This window comes from Lepidochelys olivacea, assembly GCF_965140295.1.
Source record: "Lepidochelys olivacea isolate rLepOli2 genome assembly, chromosome: 7".
Lineage (NCBI taxonomy): Eukaryota > Metazoa > Chordata > Testudines > Cheloniidae > Lepidochelys > Lepidochelys olivacea.
In genome coordinates, this window is record NC_140417.1 from 108,694,211 (window position 1) to 108,721,094 (window position 26,884).

Consider the following 26,884-nt stretch of genomic DNA (forward strand, 5'->3'; position numbering starts at 1 on the left):
CACAACACAGTGAAGGATGCTTAAGGTAAATAGGAGATTACAACAGGCTTGTTGTTAACTACAGCCAAAGTAAAACTACCAAGAAAGTCACATTTAGACTAGATAAATTACTGTTTCCCCCCAGACTAATTAATGCTTTCCCATCGTCAGTAATTATGTACCCTGTACTTTAAAATCTGCTGTAAAGAGCAAACAGAAGCTGGAACAATAAGTTCATAGATGTGGACAATCAAAAGCTTTAGCAGAGTTCTCCACAGCTCATATGTATTGCAACAAATTCAACATATGTCGCATATGTCGAACTAGCACAAGACCCCTTTCTGCCATGCTCTTTACCAAGCATACTGCACCATCTCTGCAAATGTTTCCATTAATTAAACTCAATTAAATTAGGCTGTTGGATAATGAACCAAATATCAGATATCAGCAATGTTTTGGTGACGGAGGAGCTGGAATTATGATTTAATAGCTCAAATAAATAATTTACATCATCTTACTCGGGCTTTTGCATTCCTGAGAATGAAATCTGACAAATGCCAATCTATTAATTTTACTGGAGCTGAAGGGAATGAATGGCAGATTCCCCTCACAGTACTAAATTGAAGGTTTGAGCAAATTAGCTGCACCGGGGGCCAGATTTGCCAGAAAGTTCAGCTCCAACAATGAGGGCCAGATTTCCAAAATAGCTCATTTCTAGAGCTGGTCCAAATTTTTTGATTAAACTTTTTTTCTGTAGAAAATTGTCATTTCAACAAAACGTTGGATGAAACGTTTGCCAGGAAGGTTTCTCAGGTTCAGGATGGAATTTCTGGTCTAAAAAAGAGATAGCAGCTCTACAGCCAGTGTCTAGGGCAGTGATTCTCAACCAAGGGTCCAGGGCCCCCTGGGAGGCCGTGAGCAGGTTTCAGGGGATCCATCAAAATAAACCAGAGAGCAGGGCCGACATTTGACTAGATGGCGGCAGGGCAAAAAGCTGAAGCCTGAGCCCTGCTGCCTGGGGCTAAAGCCCAAGCCTAAGCCTAAGCTCCTCTCCCCGGGGTTGAAGCTGAAGCCTGAGCAACTTAGCTCCGCGGGGCTGCCTGTGGTGTCGGACCCCGGGCCATTACCCTGCTTGCTACTCCATAACGCTGGTCCTGGCTTTAATCTACTGGATATGCAGAAAAAAAGTTGTGGCAAAGGTAGGCCAAGGAGCTTTTATAGTATGTTGCAGGGGGCCTCAGAAAGAAAAAAAGTTGAGAAACCCTGGTCTAGGGTATTTAGCTGGGCTGTGAGAGACCCAGGTTCAAGGCCCTGTACCAAATCAGGCAGAGCAAGGACTTGAATCTGAGCATCCCACAGCCCAGGTGAGTGTCTTAACCAGCTGGTTTCTTACCCACAAAAGCTTATGCCCAAATAAATCTGTTAGTCTTTAAGGTGCCACTGGACTCCTTCTTGTTTTTGTGGATTCAGACTAACACGGCTACCCCCTGATACTTAACCAGCTGGGTGTTCTGGGGTTAGGTATCACATTCCTCCTTTTGTTTTTTCAGCGAAAGGGTTTTTTTCATTTTGCATTGGAATGAAAACAAATTTTGAAACATGGACATTTTTCGCTACATGGAATTGTTATTTTCCAGCCAGCTATATTCATTTCCCATTTAAGCCCCTAAATAGCCGGCCAGTTTTTCAAAAGATCTCAGCGCACTGGGTTCTGAGCACTTTTGAAAATCTCACCATCAGGGTCACAATGGGATCTGCTGAGTGCTGAGCTCTTTTGAAAATCTGGCCCAACTGTAGCTTTTGAGAACTGGAACATCTGAAAATTTGGCCCAAGAGTTACTGCCCAAGCTGAGATGCGTATTGTAGCAGACATGTGAAGCAGGCGTCAGATATTCTGAGACATCGGCTGGGGCATGCAGTGTAATTTTTACCTGCAGCTAATTTGCCTTGAACCAAACACAGCAATTTAATCAGAAATTTTGAAATTAAACCAAAAATACAGGCCAATTGTAATAAAAGCATCTGAGGTACTCCCCATGTATATACAATACCCAGTATATATAAAATACTGGAAATAGACTCGTTTGGGTGAAATACAATACTCTCTTAGGACGAATCAGATTGCCACTTTCACTTGTAGACGGAGATCTGGTTTGCAACTCAACAGATTTTTTTCCTTAACTGAGCAAATCAGCTGCACTAGGATTTTTTTCAGCTTCCACGGTCAAAATTTTTTGACCAGGAAAAGTTTTTGGGAGCATCCGGAAGACGCTAAGGAACCCTCTCATTATTGCCCTTCCATTTCTTTTTAGCAGAGGGTCTGAAATGATTTTGAGTCTTAGCACTGCTGTTCATGTCAGAAATAAGGAGTGTCCTTTTGTTTTTAGTTTTAGTCTCTAAAATTAGTCTATTCCATGCTATTTTGATCTTTGTATAAATGCCACTTCATTTTAGGTACAGGGACTGATATGATGATTCTTACCATTTAACTGGAAAATAAACAGCCTACTCTCTACAATGTTCTTTCTTTCAGGAGAAAGAAAATATCCCATGGGATACTTTGACTGCAACCAAGCAAGTTGCTTTAATATCTAATTTGTGACTTCTAGTTGTTCTACTTATATTCAATAGGTCAATTCCAAATAGTTTCACATTGCCTGGAATGCCACTCATGGAATATTATTATCAGGTCTGTAAGCGTTGCCATTTGCCTTCTCTTAGCACTTTTATTAACAATATTTCATTATTTAGGAGAATGAAACACTTTTAATTTTCTTTTGTTAGTATTTTTAATAAATACAACTCAGTGCATGGGTACAAATCCACACATGACAAAATTGGGTTCTTGAGACGTTCCCTGTCTCCACTCATGGACTAGAGAAGCCCTTTGCTATTTAAATCCCCCTGAACTTCAAAGAACTTATAAAGTATGCATCCGGTGAAGTGAGCTGTAGCTCACGAAAGCTTATGCTCAAATAAATTTGTTTGTCTCTAAGGTGCCACAAGTACTCCTTTTCTTTATACAGTAAAGTATCTCTCAGAAGAATTCTTCATTTCCCCTTCCCAGTGAATATTGCTCTAACTGACTCTGAGAGCCATGAGTGGCATATTACATGGTGGAGGGAGTTATAATTCTATAGCACAGACAATAACAATAAATTCCTGTAGAGGAGGAAGCATTGGCAGACCTGTAGCATAATGAGAAAAACGCATACAAGTACAATCCTTTTATAGGCATCACAGATGAGCAATGAGTCCAGGAACCATTACTGCATTCTGGTTCCAAATCTGATCAGCTGCCTCAATCCTGAATCACAGCTAAATTAGGGCAGATGTCACTTTCAAGGCTTGATCTGGTAATGTGTTGAGCACCCACTGGTCAATCCTTATACACATGAATAGCTGCCACTGACCTCTATAGGTGCACTTGCCTAGGCAAACATTCACTTAATAAGGGTTCCACAGCTGGACCCTGAGAGAAGTAATAATAATCAGCTAGATTTTTATTAGGAGTGTAAGGCGCCTCACCAGAGCTGTGGAGCCCCTTTGCAGGATCAGGTCCAAAGTAAGTCTGTGCAATTGTGTGTGTGTGTGTGTGTGAGAGAGAGAGAGAGAGAGAGAGAGAGAGAGAGAGAGAGAGCATGCACCGCTAGCAGGGATTGAACCATACACCTCCAGTGCTAAAAGCATGAGTCTTTGCATTTTGAACAAAAAAGCCAGCTTATCTAGCTATCAGCTGTAACAGACCTATACCATCGGTGGTTTGGACGCAGAGTGGGACATATAGCATACACTGAACTGTGGGTTACATAAGCAACAACAGCAATTCCTCCATGCTGATATCAGCATCCATTCAAAGGCTATCAGGCCCATTTGCATCATCACAAAGTCCAATTTTTATGAGCATTTTGTGGTTATTACACACTCAAATGTAGATAGACTGAAGGGTATGGATTTTGCACTATAGCTGATGAAAATCTGTTCCTATACATTTTGGCATCTAAGCTCAATAATTCTTAACAGAGTAAATTGATTGCATTAGCTTTGTGTCTACAGAAACTCGATAATGGGATGTGAAAATGTATAGGGTGAGTATCAAAGTTATAATGTGAACTGCTGGAGTGGAATATTTATCTGAAGCCAAAATCCTAGACCCAACATCAATAGAGTGACTTAATTAATCCTGTTGAAAGAGAGACGTGAATTCAGAAGCCCATTTTTAAAAGTGAAAAGGATTAAATGACTATCTGAAGGATTTATTTATTTATTTTCCTGTTCCAGGAACTATTATGAAACGTTAAGACAACTCCAAACAACTTCCCATTCCAATGAAAAGGAGGAGTTATATCAGCACTTCCTAAAACTTTTTCGGTGTCTCAAATGAAGTTGCACAAATGAAGGAGTGAGGGAAGCTGCCATTTTGTTATGAGTATAAGTATTATAGAAGACACCCTCCTTCTGACAAAGAGGTCTTTGCTTTAGAGAGTTCTAAGATACTTTATAGTCTGTCTTTTTTATCTGTGACAATATTCATCTTTGATTTTGATCTCATGCCAGTTTTTTACCAGTATAACTCAGCTGAAAGCTGTGAAGTTGCTCTTGAATTATACCAGTATATGAGAGTGCAGAATCAGGCTCATCTACTCATTATTGGACATGCTCTGTGTACTTGAAAAGGAAGAATGTTGCTTAATCTGTATTTGTAGTCATTGGACTCAAAATCCTGAACTTGGACATGAGAGAGAGAGAGAGGTTGGCAAAAAACCACAATTAACAATGCAATTGCGGGGATGGGGAGGCAAAATTAGCCAAGGCAGCAGTGATCAAGTTTATTGGGCACTGAAGAATCCCTCCCAGTTTTTCAATAGCATGGACTTTCCCTAGGGTAGAGAATGGTGCTTACCATAGTTCTGCACTCAATTCCTCCTCCTCACTCGCATATAGGGCAGGCTGTCTGTTTCTGCTCAGGCCTTTACTATGCTTCCTCTTGACAGCTGCGCTAGCTAACTCACACTCCTCTCCTTCCTTCTCAGCTCTCATACATTGCTCAAGGGTCTTCTCAGGCAGCCTGTGGAGCACAGCAGCGGAGGAGGTGGGAGAGAAGCACAGACATCAAGACGGAGTTAGCTCTCAGCTACTGCTGGGTGAATACAAAATAAGTTTCCCCCTTTTATCTTTGCTTTCCACAAAATAATTGAACGGTTGAGTTTTACTTGCACAAGTGCTGGCAGAAAACCTAGCTAAAGCTTACATGCTCACAATGGGAAGAGATATATTTATATGCGAAGGGAACAGAGATAGGGGAGGGGGTTCCCAGAACTCCTGGCCAGAGCCTTGGCATAGAGGCAATCTTATTTAACCCTTATTTGGCAAGCCTCATCTTTTCACAGATAAGGATGTGCATGAAATTATTTTGTATGAATGTGCTGAGAGAAAATTTCATTTAAACTCTGCAACCTGTCACAGTTCAGGGCAGCTGCACCTGTATTTCCCCTGAGCAGTCCAGGCAGTATACTCACTCTTAGACTTCCAGCTCCCTAGCCATTGTCCTTCTCAGGTCAAGACTGCATCTCTCTCCCTTCTAACTAGCGTACCTCTACACGGAACAGTTCCCTGCTTTTTTAATGTGTTCTTCCCAGCCTAAGCAGACCTGCTTGCTTTCTCTTCAGAGACTAATAACAGTGTAACTACCCACAGATAAGCTATTACACAGTTCTTCTTAAGGTAAACGCATTACAAATAAAATACATTAAAAACAATAAAAGAGCCATCACACATGCTAATAATCTTATATATCAGATATCACGCCTTCCAACATGGGGTCTGGCAGAATCAGTCCTTGAGCACCCCACCCTGGGGTTTCTCCATGGTTTCAAGTTCATCACACTCTTTGCTCCAAACAAGAACACTCATTTATCCAGTCATTCATTTATCCAGTTTGGTTCTTTAAAGTGACCCCAAAAAGGTAATCAGCCAGACAATGGGTCCCTGCTCAAAGTGCAGCTTCAAAAGGACGGATTGGGGGTAGGTTCATTTCCCTCAAACCCCCACTCATCAAATATTTCCTAGGAAATACACTTCACACATATTTCCCGCAAAAGTCCTTTGAAGTACCCAATATCTTCAAAAGATTGCATTAATCATGTCCTTCCTCCTAAAGAAGTTCCATACAATCCCTCAATGGTATTTAAACATTTACGTGTTCAATACAATTGAGTCCCAAACTACTTAAACTTAATTCAATATGGTTTGTCCAGGATATTACAGGACTGTCACCAACCAATCAACACATCTTGGAATAGTTTAATTGTTGTAGCACTCATGCCTGAGAAGTCCCCACAGCCTAGAAAGGAAAGGTTTAACATCTTCTAAAATTCAAATCTGGCTTCTATGTTCCCCTTCCCTAAACTGCTTCTTCTCCTTGGGAAAGTTAAGTGGCTTCTTCAAATCCAGCTCCTAAATCAGTGGTTCTCAGACTTTTGTACTGGTGACCCCTTTCAGATAGCAAGCCTCTGAGTGTGACCCCCCGCCCTTATAAGTTAAAAACACTTTTTAATATATTTAACACCATTATAAATGCTGGAGGCAAAGCGGGGTTTGGGGTGGAGGTTGACAGCTTGTGACCCCCCATGTAATAACCTCATGACCCCCTGAGTGATCCCAACCCCCAGTTTGAGAACCCCTGTCCTAAATAGAAGAGTTATGCTTAGGCTTGGCAGAATTTTATTTTTTATATATAATTGTGACTGATAATATTGATGCTTATTTTTAAGCATTTATTTCCATTTGTATTGATTTAAATTTTCACAGTTGTGCAAAATACTGGGTTTTAAGCATTTTTTTTATTTTTACTGATTTAAATTTTCACAGTTGTGGGACATTATGTGGAATTCAAACACTAATTATGTAATGACAGTAGATGTTAAGATTTCAAAAGTTAAAGCTTTATAACTGTTAAAACATAAATTTTAAAAATCACATGTCAAAATATACAAAGTAAACCTCCTTAAATCAAAATCTAAAGTTCTTAAGCAGCATTTTTCTTACTCTATCTGTAAATTTTGATTATTGATGGAGACGTTTTTGTTTGTTTGTGTCTGTACAGTGAAATCAAGGTTTGCCAACATTTATCCATAAAAATCAAATCCTTCCAAGCCTGGTTATCCTCATCCTATAAGAGAACAGACACTATCATGTGACTTATATGACCAATCACAATAAATATCTAACTAATAAATATCATATTTAAAATGTAGAGAATTAAATAGTTTCACACTACTGTTCACAATCAACACATCAAAATTAAAAAATCATGCCAAAAGTCTGATGAGTAAATTCAAGAGACATAAATTGAAGGAAATTCCAACAGGCTCACAGACATTATACAACCCGTTAAGGAGGCTGAATTCATCAAGTAAATTATTCATTGCACATTATTCTCTCAGTTCTGTCAGCCTCCCCTATCTTGTTACTGGTCTAGAGATTATAAAGGAAAGAAAGAAATGGTGGGGCCCCAGGAACCCCAGTCACAAGCCCTCCCAAGAAAGATCCCATTACAGTTTGGAGAAACACCCATGGCTGGCTTCATATGGAAAACATCAGGGTTCTGGTCACCAGTAAAAGAAGGTTAGAATGGCTTGTGGAAGAAGGAAAACATGTTACTACATGCCAAACTGGTCTGGGCCCAGCATGAGTCCACTTGATCGAAAACCAGCAAGAAACTGTCTTCCTCCAACCACTTTGGGAAGTCCTTTCGTACAGGTTGTACTCACTTGTTCAGGCTGGCCTCAATGTTACCCTTATCCCCGAAGGGGGAGAAGCTGTGCACTTTACAGGGAATGTTCTTTGACAAGGTTTGTGTCTTGTCATCAATGAAAATAAGCTCCTGATTTGATATAACATAATCAAAAGTAATTACGGTGGATGAGCACTTTTTCTATATTAATGTCTAAGACATATTAGAATCTTAATAGCACAGAGAAGTCAGTCTTGATTTTCCCACTAAATATTATTGCTCCAGGAACCCCACAAAGGTGTATTTTGGGCCCAATCATATTTTTCATATACATGAGCAATAAACTATACACTCAGTATAGGTAGCTGGAAACTTAAGTTTATCTTCACGCCGATAATACCTTTTCATATTCTGTAGAGATTTCTTTGTCCTGTTATGAATAAATTGCAACACAATTTTAATAATATTCAAGACTTGTATCTGCTAGTACATGCAAGGAAAGCCAATTTTATGTCCAAGTCCTCAAATATGGCCTAGCTCTGCCCAGTGCAGGAGAGGTGATGCAAAGCAAAAGTGGCTTTATGCCACTTTTGAACTTCCCCAGCATCATCAGGGCTGCCATGGACCAATTCAACCCCTGCCTGGTATTAATGGCTGCTGACAGATCTGAAAGAATCAGCGTGAACACTTGACCTTTGTGTATCACCAGAAGGAGATTATTAGACCTATCCATGCCTGAATGATGATTAATTGAGGCCAAGGGAAAGGGGTGTGTCAAAGTTACAGGCTAGCTGCACCTCCTAACCCTGGCTGTGCTCTCCTGACTACATATCCTTATACCTTTCCTAGGATGGAATCACATGATTGTCTCACTCGTAGACCAACCCTTAGTCTACTGTACTCTGTGGATCAGCCATGCTTACCCCCCAGCAGATCTATCTGGGCTCAGTACTTATGGTTCTTCCTTTTGGAAGTCTGTGACCAGTGGATTAAAATGACCCAGAACTGCCTTCTTAAAACAAAGTACTGTTTAATCTTAACAGTAAGAATAAAGCATATAAGAAAAATGGTTTAAAAACAAAAAAGTCTACACATGTCTATCCTACCTAGAATCTAACCATGCTCTTGAGGGGGACCCCGGCAGTTCTAACTTTCCCCAGGCCTCTTGTATCCAAGTCTGGGTTCTCAGCATCAGAAAGATTGTTTCTGTCCTTGTGGGAGTGTATGTCTCTTTGAACCCTTCTGGATCCTTTGATCCCCCACCTCCCAACAGGGACTAAGTAATTCCTGGAGAAACCTGTCTGGCAGGCCCAGCAGCAAATCAAGCCCGGGCATAAAGTAAACAGCGCTTACATTATCCCTCAAGTGTTTGCTGAAAATTGTACATTAGGATCCAACTGCCACTTCCTGGGAGCATTTCCTGATAGCCATGCTATTGAATTAACTCACTCCATGCATGCAGTAAACATCACAATAACCAGGTCAAGATACAGTATTCTTAAAATATTACAGACAGCTCCAAAACCATCATAGGGCTCCCATTTAATTAATTTACTGTGTTTATTTTAATGTGTAAAGATAAATGTTAATTGTTCAAACAATAGGCAACTGCCCTACGCTATTGTTATCACACAATTCAAACTTACACTCATAAAATGTTCATATAAATATAATTTCATATAAATATCACATAGTAACATAATAGAGTGCTCTCAGTCCTCCACAAAGAAATAGGATCCAGAACAAATACCCCTATCCCAGGTAAAATGCCCTAATCCTTCTGACACCCTCTTTCCCAACGGCATGATCCAGTCATCATTGAACTCAATGAAAAGACTTCAATTGACTTCAGTGGGAGCTGGATCAGCACCAAAATGCCTGGGAGGAGAGACGGGATTTGCAGTGTATACTGTGTTATTATAATATTCATTTATCAGACTTGGTGTGTCAAAGCATCAACTTTCCTTCAGAATTCACTCCAGTTCTTCTGATCCATGCTTCACTTATGATCGACTGTAGTTATTATCCTGGTTGTTCCAAAAGTCTCATTAGCAGATAAAGATCTTTGAATTTTCTGTACTGACATTCTAGACATAGATTGATCAAGTTTTGATATAGACATGTTGCTATTATTAAAGACCTGTCTGGTACTGTAATGAGTTTTTCTATCTTATGTCTGAGTGAGCTTATATAATTGGTTTTGTGAGTAGTAAGATGTTGCGGTTTAGGGGCCATTTCCCCTGTGCTGCCATTGTAAATTAGAAAGTGTTCTCAGTTTTTACTTGTCAAATTACTTTTTTATTAATTATTTATTATTATGGAACACATCCTTGCCAGGATTTCATTCCCTAGAGGTCACTTGCCTTGGGGTGAATCAAAAAGCAATTAATGTGTTTTTAAAAATTAAAAAGAAATTAAATTATTTTATTAAAATATTGGAAACAAATTCCTAAAATGGCTGAGTTTGAGCGATTGCATGCCTGGTTTGAGCTTTGAGGGAATTTTTGAGCAATAAGGGCCTGATTTAAAGCCTACGACTCTCCATTGGTTTATAATGGAAGACTTGACACAACCTTGAAGGTTTAGTGCAATCCATACTTCAAGAGTCCACACAGGACTACCCACATCAGACCAAGTGGGAAATAGACATCTTTCAAAATGCAGGACTAAGGTAGTTTGTGGCAAGTGTTTTATGCCAAAGGCAATACTTTTTTTAAGCATCTACTGCAGTTACTCTGACTGCTGTCCTCTTAATACAGCTGCATTACGGGAGAAGAAATATTTAAGATCCTGCCATAATTTACAGTATAAATGATGTCTGGCTTACAGCTAGCATTGCTTTTTAAAATATTGTGGCATTCTACAACCATAGTCTGAAACACTGTCACTTACAGTAGTACCTATAATGATTTGGATCATTGCTGTAGAATATTGCTGTAATTTTTTTTTCTCCATAAAAGGATGCCTTCCCGTTCCATAGGCATTTATCGTTACGACTAAATGCAATCCAACAGCAATTTATTTGAATCTTCTTTTGAATCATGCCTTTTGGAACAGATTATTTGTATTCAGTAGATTTCATTCAGTCATTGTCGCTATGAAGATAAGAAAGTAAAAACCAAAGAAAAGATGGTGAAGCACCAAAGCATTCAATTCATTTGAACAAGAAATTCAGAGTAACAAATTGCGAGGTATGCCAGGGCACTAAGGAACTTTTGGTGCACTATAGGCATGTCTACACCAGCGATTACTGTGCAGCAAGCTAGTGTGCTGTAGATTCACACCCTGGCTTGCCACACTCTAATGTCCCACGTAGATGAGATCTTATTAGAAGGACTTCACAGAGCTAGAATGGGGCTTTGCCATAAGCCATGAGCAAGGGGAAGTACATAGTTGTTCTACCCCATGAGCAAACCAGGAACTCAGAGAATAACAGTCTGTTCCAGGTTCTCCCCGTGCTTGGACAGGGGGAAATAATCTACACCAGTCCTCTCCCAGGGGTACATTACTTCCCCCACTGCTCTAGCTCAGTACACTGGAAGCAGAACCAAGGATCCATCCCTCTCTTGCCCTTGCCACCCATTTCCTGCCTATCTGCACAGGAGAGACAATAGTGGCCATGAAGAAAATTCTCACTCCCACACACTACACTCAGTACAGGTAATGCAGGAGTGCAAAGATGCATTTTTCACCTGCTTAAATCCACAGCATGAGCACAATAAGTGCCCACATTGATTTTTAAGTGTCCTAACCATCACACCCATGCTTGGGGAGCTGCTCCCTGAAAGGCAGTCATGTGGCATTTGAAACATTTACATTCCTTATTCACATATGTTATTCTCAAGGCAGAATTAAAGAACCTTTTGAGTCCAATCTGAATATTTATTCCAAAAAACATGAGCTCTGAGAAACTTTGCAGCCAAATTTGCATATTTCATTTGAACAACAAGCTTAAGGGCAGCTTTTTTAAAATGTCAGGATTTTATCTTGTGCAATCCTCTGTATTTTTTTTCCAAATCTGTAAATCCAGCAAGGCTTTATGGCTTTGTTTGTATCTTATTAAAAATAACCAACAACATTCAAATTCTTGGTGTTATCCTGCAAGCATAATGAGCCCTCTGAGAGATGCTGAATGACTTCAACTCCCATTGACTTTGCTGGGAGTTGAGGGTGCTTAGGACTTTTTAGGAGCTGATGAGAACCTTGCAGGATTCAGCCCTCAGTAAATTTAAACTTAATTCCGAATTGGTGCATGGTTTATTTTGTTTAGCTCTCTGATATAGTTGGGGGTAAAAGTTGGGAAACTGAGTCACAACTCCACCCAATTTGGGCTTAATCAATGTTCACCTTTATTTACAGAATTTCAGACAGAAGTATTGTCACTTACAGTGACGTACATTTATGCCAGACAAACAACAGACAAGACAGAATTGGTAAATAAGCCCAAGTCACCACATTCCAGGTCGTTGGGAAGTCGTTTCACCTTCCAGGATAGTCATTGCTTTGTTTGATCTCTCCGTGTGGTCCTTAAATCCAATCCTTCAGTTTCTGGTCCAAAGTGTCTCCAGTTTGGGCCCGTGTTCACTTGGGTCTTTTATACAGTTCTACATTACAGATTACTTACTGTTTATCCAATTGGCTTTTAACAGATTAACTTTTGGGGTTTTAAGTAACCCAAATATTACGCATGTGCAAGCTTCAGTTACCCAACTTCTGCATTTTCCTGCTAGTTTTGCAGTTTCTGGTTTGTGTCATTTTATGTGACCTTGCCCTGACTCTTCCCAGAAAAAGAGCTTTTTGTTGTTACAGGTTTGTGTGTTTTTATCTCATAACTTCCAGCACACATGTTACCTTGAGTTCCGTCAGCAATAGCTTCATATTAAGCAGAATAGCCATGCTACGTAAAAGAGGAATTAGCAAAACCTCACTTATGCCAGCAAGGCCTTGGCCTAAGTGTTACCTCACCTGTACTCTTGCACTCTACATAATTACAAATCATTAAAACATAGCTAACAAAAATCTTAATCTTACCATATAACAATTCTTCATTTTATATTTCAATGTTATAAATCAGTTTGTTATTCCCTTAATCTATTTGGGAGTTAGGAGAACATGCTATGATTCTTTATTGTCAATATTTCTTATCTTCTTTAAACATAGGTATTTCATTCAAAGTGCAATTCTGTTTGTAAATCCTTACAAAGAAACTTCATTAGATATTTTCCTGTGCTGAATGGAATGTATATTCCTGTTTTTGTGTCTTTTTGTAATTTAAGGTTTTGCCTAGAGGGATTCTCTATGTTTTGAATCTGATTACCCTGTAAGGTATTTACCATCCTGATTTTACAGAGGTGATTCTTTTACCTTTTCTTTAATTAAAATTCTTCTTTTGTTTTTTTATTGTTTTTTCATTGTTCTTAAGATCCAAGGGTTTGGGTCAGTGTTCACCTGTGCAAATCGGTGAGGATTTTTATCAAGCCTTCCCCAGGAAAGGGGGTGTAAGGCTTGGGGGGATATTTTGGGGGAAGACATCTCCAAGTGGGCTCTTTCCCTGTTCTTTGTTTAACACGCTTGGTGGTGGCAGCATAGGGTTCAAGGACAAGGCAAAGTTTGTACCTTGAGGAAATTTTTAACCTAAGCTGGTAAGAATAAGCTTAGGGGGTCTTTCATGCAGGTCCCCACATCTGTACCCTAGAGTTCAGAGTGAGGAAGGAACCTTGACAGATGCACAGAACCAGCCTCTACACTTACAGCCCACTGAAGGTATACAGCTTGAGCTAGTCAAGATCTGCTAGGTCAGTGGCTCATTGGGAAACACAGAGCACGACTGCACATATTCATTCAGTTGGCACAGATCCCAGAGTGGGGGCTCAAGGTGCTACTGATAGACAAATATTAAAATAAAATAAGACTAATGAGCTGTGCCTGACAAATTACATGTGTCAAATGCTGTATGAGTTCAAGCTATGTAATATTTCTCAGTGACCAAAGTATGACTGGATCTCCAAACCTCTTGACTCACCACCTATGTTTAAACCACTGGACCACATAGTGTTTCAGCTCCCCATAATCGCATGCACACACCAACCCACCACACCCCTTTCTAGCCCTTAAGCAGCTTGTTCAAAATTCACAAGTATGCATTTTTGTGCAAAAGTGATTTTTCACAAACAATCAAAGACTCTGACAAAATTTCCATGCAAAGTATTATAGGAAAAATGTCAAAATTTCATATAATTGCTCCAGTTTTGCAGAAGTTTCATGATCTCAGAAACAGGCATAGAACTTAGAACATTTTACCAGATAGATGCTGGGCATGGATCATAAAATCAGGACAGTAAAAATAATAGCCTGGGCTATAAATCCTAAGCCACAGCTGAAACAGGCTTCATGTGATGCATTTGCCAGACCGCTGAGTTTGGGTTTACTCAAGTCGATCTAGGAAAGTTCAGGAAGAAGGTTGCAATGCTAGGGTCTGGGATATGGTTCAATTCAGAGTAAGATCAATCATAGCTTGAGTCTGAGAGAGGTCCCTGGAGAAATCATTTGCTTTCGTAATATTTTACGCTCCTGTAGATTTATACACCTAGCGCATAGCCAAAATTAACCAAATCCAGCAAATGCAGCTAAAAGACCCCACCACAGAGACCTCACTCTGAATGGTAGGTACTTTTGATATATGACTCAAACCTGGTCCAGTTGAAGTCAGTGGTAGCTGGGGTAGTGAAAGAGCTGTGAGTGCATCTGTTGTTTTGAAAACCCCAACTACATGCAGATGGCTGGACTCAGCCATCTTGAGATATCATCTGTGACAGAGTATCATGACACTGGTAGCACCTAATAATTCCAACTGAGATCATGGCCTTGTGCTAGGCACTGTACAAACACATAGTGGAAGAGAGTCCCTGCTTCAAAGAGCGGATAATCTTAAAGAGGTAGATGGACAAAGGGTTGGAGAAAGGAAGTAATATAGCCCCATTTTACAGACAAGGAATTGTGGCACAGAGAGATTAGGTGCTTTGCCCAGGATCACACAAGTAGTCTATGGTAGGGCCATGAATCAAACCCGTATTTCCTGTCTCAGTTCCTTAACCCCAAGACCTCTCTCTCTCTCTCTCTCTTTAGAAGCACTATTGGTAGGGATGACAATCATATAAGAACCCCGGCCTACAGCTCAAGAAATAAAGGCAGCAAGAGGAAGATATTGCTAGATGGGTATTTTAATAACATCCCTAGTTTGTACTCTAAAGAAAACTAATTATGATGTAGGAATCCTGGAGGATGACAAGACTCCTTGTGCTAATCTGGGGGAAAGAATCACTTTACTAATTAATTAAAACTTTGGTTTTTAATATAAAATGCTGCCTAGCTAGATCCTTAGCATTGGGTAGCTGCAGGATAGGAAAATCAATGTACAGTTCGTGCACATGGTTCATTAAACCTTAGGCTGCACTCAAATTATTTTTTCAAATAAAATGTCCATTACAACACTACATGTTAACTTAGCCAGTGAAATGCCGTATTAAGAGCTGTAATAACGACTCTGCTGTAGAGTGACAGTAATTGCCTGTACTGCAATAAAGGTGCAGAAATAATCCCAGGCATAATGCATTAAGGAAGTCTTTAGCATTGTGAAACAAAATTACTCTGTAATGTTTGCAGGCCTTATATATTTGGATGCATGTTCTTTGTGATACTTGAAGCCTTTTCCTCCACACACCAAGGAGACACTTTTCCATTCAGTAAGACGGTGAGGAAAATGTTGTTCTTCAAAAGGTCCTCACATCTGCAACATTAAGAGAAAGTTGAAGCAGGGTGCCTGGTGTGCTCATGAGCATTCTGACCTCCAGAATGCCCTCCTAGCCTGTGCTTATTTCACAGCAGTGTAGGCACAAACCCAGAGCACTGGATGTGCATAGGTTTGCAGTTTGTTCTACCATGCACTTTACAAGAAAACAGGGTTGAACACTGGTTCCCATCTTCCCACAAAGCACAACCCCCAGACAATCTTTGTGTATAGTACCTATGCTGAGAATCTTCCCCACAGGCCTCATACATGAGGCTTCAAGCTAGTGGATCTGTGCTAATCTGAAAATGCTCTGTCCCATCCGCACTCTACCTGCACTCCCTTTACAACTCCTACAGCTGACACAGAGCACAGCTCCGTGGCACATAAGGAGTGAAATGCAACTACTACCTTGTGACTTCTTTCTGTGCAGTTGAATCTCTCCAGTTAAGCCATTTCAATCTTTCCACATGCCCATGGCCAGGGGAGCAGCATTTGTCCCACAAAACATTGCTAGCTGTATTTCCAACAGGCCTTCCTAACATTACCCACAATACTTAAAATTCTGCATTTGTGTGTACAAAGGAGCATTTACCTATTGTCCACCTATCTTATACCACAGTGCCCACCACCATGTGTCTTGCTGCCTTGGCTTTCTGCTTTTTCAGAATTCAGTCTATTAATTATCCAGCCAATCTAGATAAATGCTATTCCTTAGCCACTCTCTGTTTATGCACTGTTATGTTTGTTTCCTTCTTTGTTTTACACTATACAAATCTTGAATTTGCTGAAAAATCCTTTGATATCTGTAGCATCCATCTTCCCCCTGAGGTGTCCATAGAGTGTCATAAAACTCTCAGGAAGCTACGCTCTGCTCATCTTAAATCAAATGTGTGAGCAGGGTCATCTGATGATGTCCCCTGGTACAAAGTACCACCTTGGATACTGCTGGTATTTTTCCACTGGAAACAAAGAGTTCCTGCCTTATGTAAATCCTACTTAAGGCAAGGAAATAAGGCAATCAGGACTCTCCTCCATTACCTGCCCAGGAAGGAAGACTGATAAAAAAAACCTGAAGGGAAAGGCAGGGTTGAGTCCAGGCTGACACAGGGGTCCGGTCTGTAAAGAGAAATAAGCTACAGAAACTCTGCAACTTGCCTAAAACAACTTTTAGAGTGAGAAATTACATTTTGTAATCTGTTTCTTGAGTGTATTAAGCTAAATTCGCATGTTTTGTTTTATTTGCTCAGTAATCTGCTTTGTTCTGTTTGCTATCCTTTTTAATCACTTAAAATTTACCTTTTGTAGTTAATAAACGTATTTCTTGTTAATTTCAAAACCCAGTTTGTGAAATTCATATCTGTGGGGGCGGGGGAAAAGCTGTGCATTCTCTTTACACATTGAGGGAGAGGGCGATTTTTATGAACTTGCGCTGTGCAGATTTTTCTATACAGTGCAAGATAATATTTTGAGTTTGCTCCCAAAAGGGGGTGTGCACATGAGTACTGGGTGAATCCCCGAGCTGATTTCTCCCACACAGAGCTGATCTCAGTGTCTCTGAGTCCATTTGTAGATGGGTGTGTCCCTACCTGTGTGTATGTACTGGAGAAGGCTTGAGGGCCTGGCACAGCTAGAACAGGGTGAGAAAACCCAAGATGGTGGAGTGGGTGGAACCAATGGGATCCCAGCAGATCAGGCGGCATCCCGGATGGGGGGGGCGGTCCAACCCATCAAAGATGACCCAATGTTGCAGCTGATTTATCTGCAAACTCAAAAATTTACGTTTATACATGTCCATCCACCTAGCTGTTGAATAACAATTCAAGTTGCATTTTCACATGTTTTCTTTGTTTGGGTGTTTCAAATGATGTAGTCATCTCCACCCTTTTATGAAGACTGTTTAATTTTTTCTCAAGAATGAGTTGGTTACTTTAGAGAGGATTTTTATAATTTGACTCAAATGCAATATTAATGCCCCTCATTTCTTTTATCCCCCATGGCAGGGGAGGATCTAATTCTTAAATGGTCTGTTCTACATTCTATACATTTTAGCTAAATTTTTAAAATATTTTTATTACTCTAGATTTTCTAAAAGTCATCACATTTCGTAGATATTTTGAATATTGTTAACCAAATTATATTTTCTTTGATTTTCTCTGACTGATCCATAAAAATAGTGGAATCCTCTGTCTTGACTGTCAAACATGAAAATGTTACTTAGAATGAAACACGTCAGTCCTGAATTCATTTGATGCCTAGAGAAATAAGGTGAAAACCCCTCCTTTATCCATGTTGCTTACAATAACTTGACCAACTGTGGTGGAATAAAATAAGAAGTAACCTGAAGATTTGCACAAAATTCAAACTGAGCATTTTCTGTGGTTTGGAAAAGTTGATGAAACACTTGTTTTCAATGTATGATTGCACTCAAAGAGTATGGTCAAAATCAAACTTGCAATGGTACCACTCAGAGCATCAGATAAAGATGCTGTATCAGAGCCAAAATAAAGCTAGCCTACATTGCTGTTTGTGAGGTGCACAAGACTGGTACTACAGTGACAGGTGATATAGAAAACTATGCTTTTTCCCATGACAAAGATAGGGCCCAACTGCAGAATATAGGTCTGATTCTGATTCCAGGACAGAAGAAAAATATTTGTGGAAAGGAGCTTTTGCAAAGGGGATTTGGGGTTCAAGCACATATCTAGTCTGGACAAGCTTTCAAACTTCAGAAGGCATCAGAATTGAACCTTTTCAGCACTGCTCAGGACTGCTCACAGCCTGACAAATTGGGGCCCGAGTCCAGTGCAAACTTACTTTATGAATGGGAGTAGTCATAGTGATGCCAAAAAAGGGAATATAGGCTTAAAGCCTTGGTTTAACTGTTCATTTATTGTCCTGTTATCTGAAGAAATTTTTTATCTAAGCTTCTTTTTCAAAAGGGTGTTACATAAAATCTTTCTATCTTTTGCATTGAAAATAATCAGCTACTTTGGATATGCTTAAGCTCAACCTGAACCTTCATTTAAAAAGGGATAATAACATGAGAGAGAGTTCTGAACCAGTTGCCTATTTGAATATGGTGGGCAGGACAGAAATCAAGAGAACACATAATTGGAGTGGAATTGGAAAATGCTTGGAGACTGGCTTGGATGTGACCTCAGTAAATTCTGAGAGCTTCAGTTGTGGGAGGAGAGCTTGCATGGCAGCTTTTTCGCTGTGCCATCATTTTCGTTTCAAATAAATGAGAATTCCTCATATCTGATTAAAAGACAATCTGTCTGCCATCAAGGCCTGTTTGTTCTTTTAATGAACAACCATCTGTTCTTCTTATTGTCTTTCCTCTTGTCTATTTGTGACCTTACTTGTAAAGTGTCATGTCATATCAAAAAATCCCTTGTGGCAAGGACCTTGTCTTTACTTGTTTTCCTTACACGTTTCTGGTAGCTCAAAAATAGTTAAGAATGCCACCATATTATGGGGAGGAAGCAATCTCAGGGAATTGATAGACTGGCCCCAATCCTCCAACTGGACTATTTTCTCCTGTAACACAGCTCCTACATCAAATCAAAGATTGGTATAGGGGGTATGCCCAGGATTCCTTTATCCCCAGCTTATCCCTAGCCACTGGAATGACCCTTTGGCAAACAGGTGTATATTAGAGCTGCCCCTTTGACTCTTCTAATTCACACCGGGAACCTGCCCAGCCACAGGATGCCACTAGGATTGGGAGATACAAAGAAGTGTGTGGGTCTGTGACCAGTAAACTAAGATCTGAGATGGTTTGTAAATGAAGGAGCAGTTTGGCCATTGCACACAGGCACAGTTGAAGCAGTCCTGAGTAGTTTAATGATTTTTAGTTAAGAAGAATATATTTTATAAATCTACTGCCTCATATATTTGAAGCAAATATCAGAAGGAAAAAAAGGTGACAGAAAGCAAAATAAATGATGGGTAGGAATGCATTTGATCTGCAGGGAGTGGTAGAGATACTTTGGCATCAACAAAAAGTGAAGTGATCAGAAACATTAAGAGCCTCAATACAGAAGTCTCACAAGGGGGAGACTTGTGATCTCTGGAGAGAGAACCTTCCCAGGACTATGGAACTCACTGCCTCATACAAGAAGAAGAATCATGCAGCTTGCTGCCTTCCGGCCAAATGAGCATGCACACACAAACACACACAAACACACCCCATCCCCCCGCCCTTCCTGCCAACAAGGAGGAAGAGATACACATAACTGTTCATGGAGCAAGAGTGAGATTAAAAGATCAACAATAAGTTTGGGAAAATCAGTTGAGAGAGAGAATTTTTGCCCAGGCAGTTCCAACCGAAAGAAAAAATAAAAATAGAAGCATGTGCTACTGCTAATTCCTTTCTTGCTGTCAGGACCAAGAGAATACAGCTCAGAACTCATGCTCACATGGGATATATTAGTGAAAGAACATTTTTGCAAAGACAATACGTTTTGCACATTTCTTGGAGAAACAAGAGATCAGAGCATGAAAAGGGGGAAAAAAACAAAATAGTTACATACTTCTCCTCATACCAGCCCTAAACAAATTACAGACATCACTAGATCAGCAACAAGAACGAGGTATGAGTGACATACCATCCAGCCTATTTGCGGAGTATCTCCATTCCAGGTTTAGAGCTAGATGTGGCCTGACACCCCACTGGTCATCATGATATATGATCTCTTGGTCACAACTAGGTGCAAGAATGTGCAAAGATACAACCAAGCCACCGGGAGACAAGCTCATTTTGCCCCAGCCCTTGCACAAGTGGTCAAGAGAAGGGCTACAGTGAAAAGCATTGAAAAATAAGTTCTTATTAATAAAATGAATGCTGCTCCTTCATTCAACTTGATACAAAGTGTAGACATATGGATATAGATACCAGAAAGTCAAAGTCTCTTGGATCATTCACAGACTCTTTGGTGGCTGTCTTCACAGATGAAGTGGGGAGACGCCAGCATTCACCCTGCCTGCTCTCGTTCCATGTAGGGAAGAGAAGCAGTGTCATACAGCTTTGCACCTTCATTCATTCTTCTTTAGCCACCCAGTGTGTTAGAGGCTACTTTCTACCAAATTCATGAGACTCGCCTCTGTTGAAGTTAGTGTCCAGCTCTGAACTGATTCTCCTGACCCTATGGTCACTTACACCACCACCACCACCCCAAAAAAAACCTACACAAAATGCACATCCCAATTGCCTTGGAGACAGTTGTAGAGATTCTACAGTGCACATCTGGAGACCACTTGCATCCAAGAATACCTGATGAGAAATAAATAAAACTTTAATATCATCCTGGGATGATACTGGAAGCCAACATCAGGGATTCTAAGCCAGGTGCTAAGTGCTGCAAAAAAACTGAAAGAAATTAGCACACGAATAAGAAATACAGTGGCTAATTGGTTCAAGGACTTTCAATCGTACATCTCCATTTTCTTTCTTTCAATTTAAAATAAATGTTCTAATTTATTCCTCATTCTTATGAAACAAGAGCTGTAACAGAACTGTTTAAAAAAATCAATGCAATTACTATAACTAAAATTGCTATGTTCAATATGGATGTTTCTGTTAATCTGAAATTTGTCCTATATTTAAATCTAGTGGGACTGTAGGTATAGCACGTTTTATATCATCATATCTGTTTTCATGTCAGTACTTTGCAGAGCAACAGAACTACAACTCCAAGAGTGTTTGGAAGGACAGTAATAGTGTCTATTAACAACTTTGCTGTCAATGTTTGTGGAAAAGTTCATGATTTTTAACATAAATAATACAGTCAAAGACAGTGAGCTCTGTATACATTTCAAATCCAAACTATACACCAAAAACGGCCTTGAGTCAGCAAAGTACTTACACATAGGCCTAACTTTAAGCTGTCTGTCTCTTTGATTTTACTTATATGCTTAAGGTTAGGCATATAGTTAAGTACTTTTCTGAAATGGGGCCTGTAGCTGTAAACCCTATGGCTATACATCAGACTCCTGGGTGAATACCAAGGTGAATCAGGAGAAGTTCCATTGATATTTATAGGTACCTTCACAGGGTGAAAATATCTGTTACTGAATCACTCTTTAATCTAGCGGACAAAGCTCCAATGGCTGGAAGTTGAAGTTAGACACATTCAAACTGCAAGTAAGGTGCCTATTTTTAACAGTAAGGGAAGAAATTACCAAAGAACGTGTCAGATTCACCATTACATGAACTCTTTAAATCAAGACAGGAAGTCTTTTCTAAAAGATCAGTTCCAGTTCCACCACAAATTATTGGGTTTGATGCAGGACTTTCTGAGTAAAATTCTATGGCTTTTGTTATGCAGAAAATCATAGAATCATAGACATGTAGGGCTGGAAGGGACCTGGAGAGGTCATCTAGACCAACACCTTGAGCCAAGGCAGGACCAGGTAAACCAAGACTATCCCTGACAGATGTCTGTCTAGTCGGTTCTTAAAAACCTGCCGTGGGGCGGGATTCCACAACTTCCCTTGGAAGCCTGTTCCAGAATTTAACGATCCTTATAGTTACAGAGTTCTCCCTGATATCTAACCTAAATCTACCTTGCTGCAGATTAAGCAGATTACTCCATATCCTACCTTCAGTGAACATGGAGAGCAAATGATCACCATCCTCTTTATAACAGCCCTTAATACATTTGAAGCCTGTTGTGACATTCCCTGCTCAGTCTTGTTTTCTCAAGACTAAACATGCCCAGTTTTTGTTAACCTTTCCTCATCAGTCAGGTTTCCTAAACCTTTGATAATTTTTGTTGCTCTCCTCCAGATTCTCTCCAATTTGTCCACATCTTTCCTAAAGCATGGCACCCAGAATTGGACACAGTACCACAGATGAGGCCTCACCACCAGTCTTTTTAGCAACTGCATCACATTGCTGACTCATATTCAATCTAGTGATGCACTGTAACCCCCAGAACTTTTTCAGCAGTGCTACTGAGGCAAAAAGCTATCCCCCATTCCATTCCCAGAACTTACTAGACATTTTGTGTTTTGCCGTATTAATTTTCCAACAGGTGTCTGGGGAGTTAAAGTCCCTCATTGTTACCAGGTCTTGTGTTTTGGATATTTCTGTTATTTATTCTAGAAATGCTTCATCCACCTTCTCTTCCTGAGTGGTGATTTATAGGGGAGCCCTTCCATGACATCACCCCTGTTTTTCTCCCTTTTATCTTTACCCAGAGACTTTCATCTGGTCTGCTTCTCATCTCCTTCTGGATCTCAGCCCAAATATATAATATTGATATGTAATCCCTGCCTGTCCTTCCTGCCTGTCCTTCCTGAACAAGCTATACCCTTCTATACCAGTATTCCAGTCCTGAGATCTATCCCACAAAGTCTCTCTGATGCCAATTAAGTCATAATTTATTTTATGCACTAAATCTCCATAATAATCCCTTCCGGCCTTAATATCTATTAATCTATGGTAGCAGTTTTCAAATTATGGGGCGGTGGGAGGCATGGGATGTGTCAAGAGAGGCGCAAGGTGTATGCTTTCTTTCTTTCTTTCTTTCTTTTTTTTTTTTTTTTTTTGAAGGGCTCTGGCTGGGGCTCATACAGAAAGTTTGCACGCCCGAGAGGCGGGGATAAAGAGGGCAGCCAGAGTCCTGCTGCCCATGCTTGCCTTTCTCCCCCGCGTTCAATCCCTCACCATGAAGCGGCCCGGGCTCAGGCTCTCCTTCCTCCCCCACACCAATCCCTCACCCAGAGGTGGCAGGGTCTTTGGCAGTCAGCCCCAGCAGCAGAGAAGTAAAGGTGGCAATGGGGCACTAGGTCTTCTGTGAAAAATGATATTGACGAATACCACCCTTACTTCTGTGCTGCTGCTGGCGAGGCGGTGCCTTCAGAGCTGGGCACCAAGCCAGCAGCTGCTGCTCTCTGTCTGCCTTCAGAGGTAGGTGGAGGTATATATGCTTGGGTACAGGGAGACGTAAATGACTACAGACACAAAGAAGGGTGGGGGGGGTCCAATCAGATACGTTTGAGAATCACTGATCTATGGAGTTAAACTGGTGTAAAATTAATGTAAGTGGAAGAATAATCAGATTCATAGTGTCTGTCTCTGGGAGACCTGGGGGAGCATAGTGACTGCTACACCCTTTCAAAGGTTGGGGCATGCACTGCCCTCTGCTTGCTGGTTCTGGAGGACATAAGTCCTCTCCACTCCCACTTTGGGGTATCTACTAGCACAAGTGATACTGGGCTTGTGGGTTCAGATCCTTAACTGGTGTAAATTGGACAAGTCAGTGGGACCAGATTCTCAGCTGGGACAAATTGGCATAACTCCACTGAAATCAGTGGAGCTAGGCCTACTTACTCTAGTTAAGGATCTGGCCTGTGAATTTCTTGTGTTCCCCAAACAAAGGGACTGGTACTGTGCCCTCTCCTCCACAAACATCGGTGCTCCCATGCGGGGCCTCGTGCCACGTAGCTCTTTTTCCTTTAAAAATACTGTGTATTCTCCATGCTGAAGGAATACATCAGTTATAGGACCCAATTACAATGAAATAATTGTCATATCCTGTAATTGATGGCAGTCATATAAGTTTATTTTGAATCTAGCTACAGTATTCTACAGTAAAGGATCCAGATCTACTCTAGCATAAAACAGTGATACAGCTATTGTACTACTGCAAAATACTGTGGTGTGTTGGAGGATTTTAAATGCAAACACACCTATTTATGTAGCTATCATACTTTATATGATATCAGTAAACAGAATTTTAATGTAGCTGATAGAAGTTAATAATGTGGCCATAACTGTGAAAAATACCACAGGATCAAAATCTTTGCTAGGGTTAGATTTGTACCCAGCAGTGTTTTGGGCCTTTGCTGCAGAATACTGAAATATATTTTAATAAGGTATGAGCAACAAGATAAAAATCAAACATTTTTTAAAATCAACTCAGCCTCTTGTCATGTTGGTAATTTTCTCAACCAGTATAAATGAGGCAATTTCCTGTGCCAGTTTCTTTCACAGATGGGGTAGTGTCTCATAACAGCTCTGTGCCAAATTATTGGGACTTGACTGACAGAAGTTTGAATGAAAAAACCCACTATCCACAAATGCCAGGCCTGCTTAGCCCATTTCTATGGCTCGAGAGAAACTCCTTCATCAATTTCTCCTGTTATATCCAGCTAAAAGTACTGACCTTTTTGGATCTAGTGTTGCTTATAATAAGGGCCTAAGGGAATTACAAATATTCTGCTCCAATGAACATCTTCTCCTCAAGGAAAAAGAATTATATTAATATAATATAATTATATTATATCAATTATATATAACTTTGTACTCCAGAAGCCTGATCCAGAGTCCACTAAAATCAAAGAGGGTCTTTCCATTGACACCAGTGGGCTATGGATCAGATCTTAGGCAAGGGTTTAAGCTATTGGCAATATCACTTTAAAAAAAGCACTGCATCCCAATCATATACTTACCATAGTTAGCAATTGATAATCCCGGTATAGAATAATTTGTGGGCTATTAGGTATAATGATACATTATAAGATATTTAATACATGCTTTTTTCTAAACCTAAATATTTTAAGCTATGTATTGAAATGCTTTACCTGTGAGTTATAACCGAGTTATCTTGCTTAATGAAGCAGGTGTTTGTCTGGGCTTTACCAGGTGTTAAAGTAGCAAAGAGAAAGTAAATTTAATGTCTAAATGGATTTTAGCTCCCTTGCCTCCTCCTAGAATACAGGAGTTAAGACACATATTGTGTGACTGCAGGGCTCGTGGCATCTTGTTTATTCTTCTCCAGGCGATATTTTTTCCCAACTCTATTTTTTCTGCACAACATTCCAACTTTTACGTGGTATAAAATGTTGCATGCTCTTCAAGTGTATAGCATTAAACTGATCAGCTGTTGATACTTCTTTCAAGCAGACAAATGCATTGAGGGAGTTTGGTCAAGGTGACTTGCTTTTTTCAAGCGAGTAATTGATAAAAGACCTAGTGAAAGGGAGAGACTGTTATTAAACATACAAAGTAATACAGATATTAGTCCCTAAAATGTTTCCATAGCAAACCCAATCTTATCTATTACAAGCAATGGCATGTTTTTCATAGTGTAACACACAAAACTGTTCCTAATATGAGTACTTCACGAACAAGGTCAGCTCCCAGACTGCTGCACTGGGCAGCACAGCATGGGGAGGAGGTGACCAGCCCTATGTGGAGAAAGAAGTGGTTCAGGACTATTTAGAAAAGCTGGACGAGCACAAGTCCATGGGGCTGGATGCGCTGCATCCAAGAGTGCTAAAGGAGTTGGCGGATGTGATTGCAGAGCCATTGGGCACTATCTTTGAAAACTCATGGCAATCGGGGGAGGTCCTGGAAGATTGGAAAAAGGCGAATGTAGTGCCCATCTTTAAAAAGGGGAAGAAAGAGGATCCAGGGAACTACAATCCAGTCAGCCTCACCTCAGTCCCTGGAAAAATCATAGAGCGGGTCCTCAAGGAATCAATTCTGAAGCACTTAGAGGAGAGGAATGTGATCAGGAACAGTCAGCATGGATTCACCAAGGACAAGTCATGCCTGACTAACCTAATTGCCTTCTATGATGAGATAAACGGCTCTGTGGATGAGGGGAAAGCAGTGTATCTGTTATTCCTTGACTTTAGCAAAACTTTTGATATGGTCTCCCACAGTATCCTTGCCAGCAAGTTAAAGAAGTATGGGCTGGATGAATGGGCTACAAGGTGAATAGAAAGCTGGCTAGATCGTCGGGCTCAACAGGTAGTGATCAATGGCTCCATGTCTAGTTGGCAGCCTGTATCAAGCAGAGTGCCCCAAGGATCGGTCCTGGGGCCGGTTTTGTTCAATATCTTCATTAATGATCTGGAGGATGGTGTGGACTGCACCCTCAGCAAGTTTGCCAATGACACTAATCTGGGAGGAGTGGTAGATATGGAGGAGGGTAGGGATACGATACAGAGGAACCTAGACAAATTAGAGGATTGGGCCAAAAGAAATCTGATGAGGTTCAACAAGGACAAGTGCAGAGTCCTGCACTTAGGACGGAAGAATCCCATGCACTGCTACAGACAAGGGACCGAGTAGCTAGGCAGCAGTTCTGCAGAAAAGGATCTAGGGGCAACAGTGGATGAGAAGCTGGATATGAGTCAACAGTATGCCCTTGTTGCCAAGAAGGCTAACGGCATTTTGGGCTGTATAAGTAGGGGCATTACCAGCAGATCGAAGGACGTGATCGTTCCCCTCTATTAGACATTGGTGAGGCCTCATCTGGAGTACTGTGTCCAGTTTTGGGCCCCACAATACAAGAAGGATGTGGAAAAATTGGAAGGAGTCCAGCGGAGGGCAACAAAAATGATTAGGTGGCTGAAGCACATGA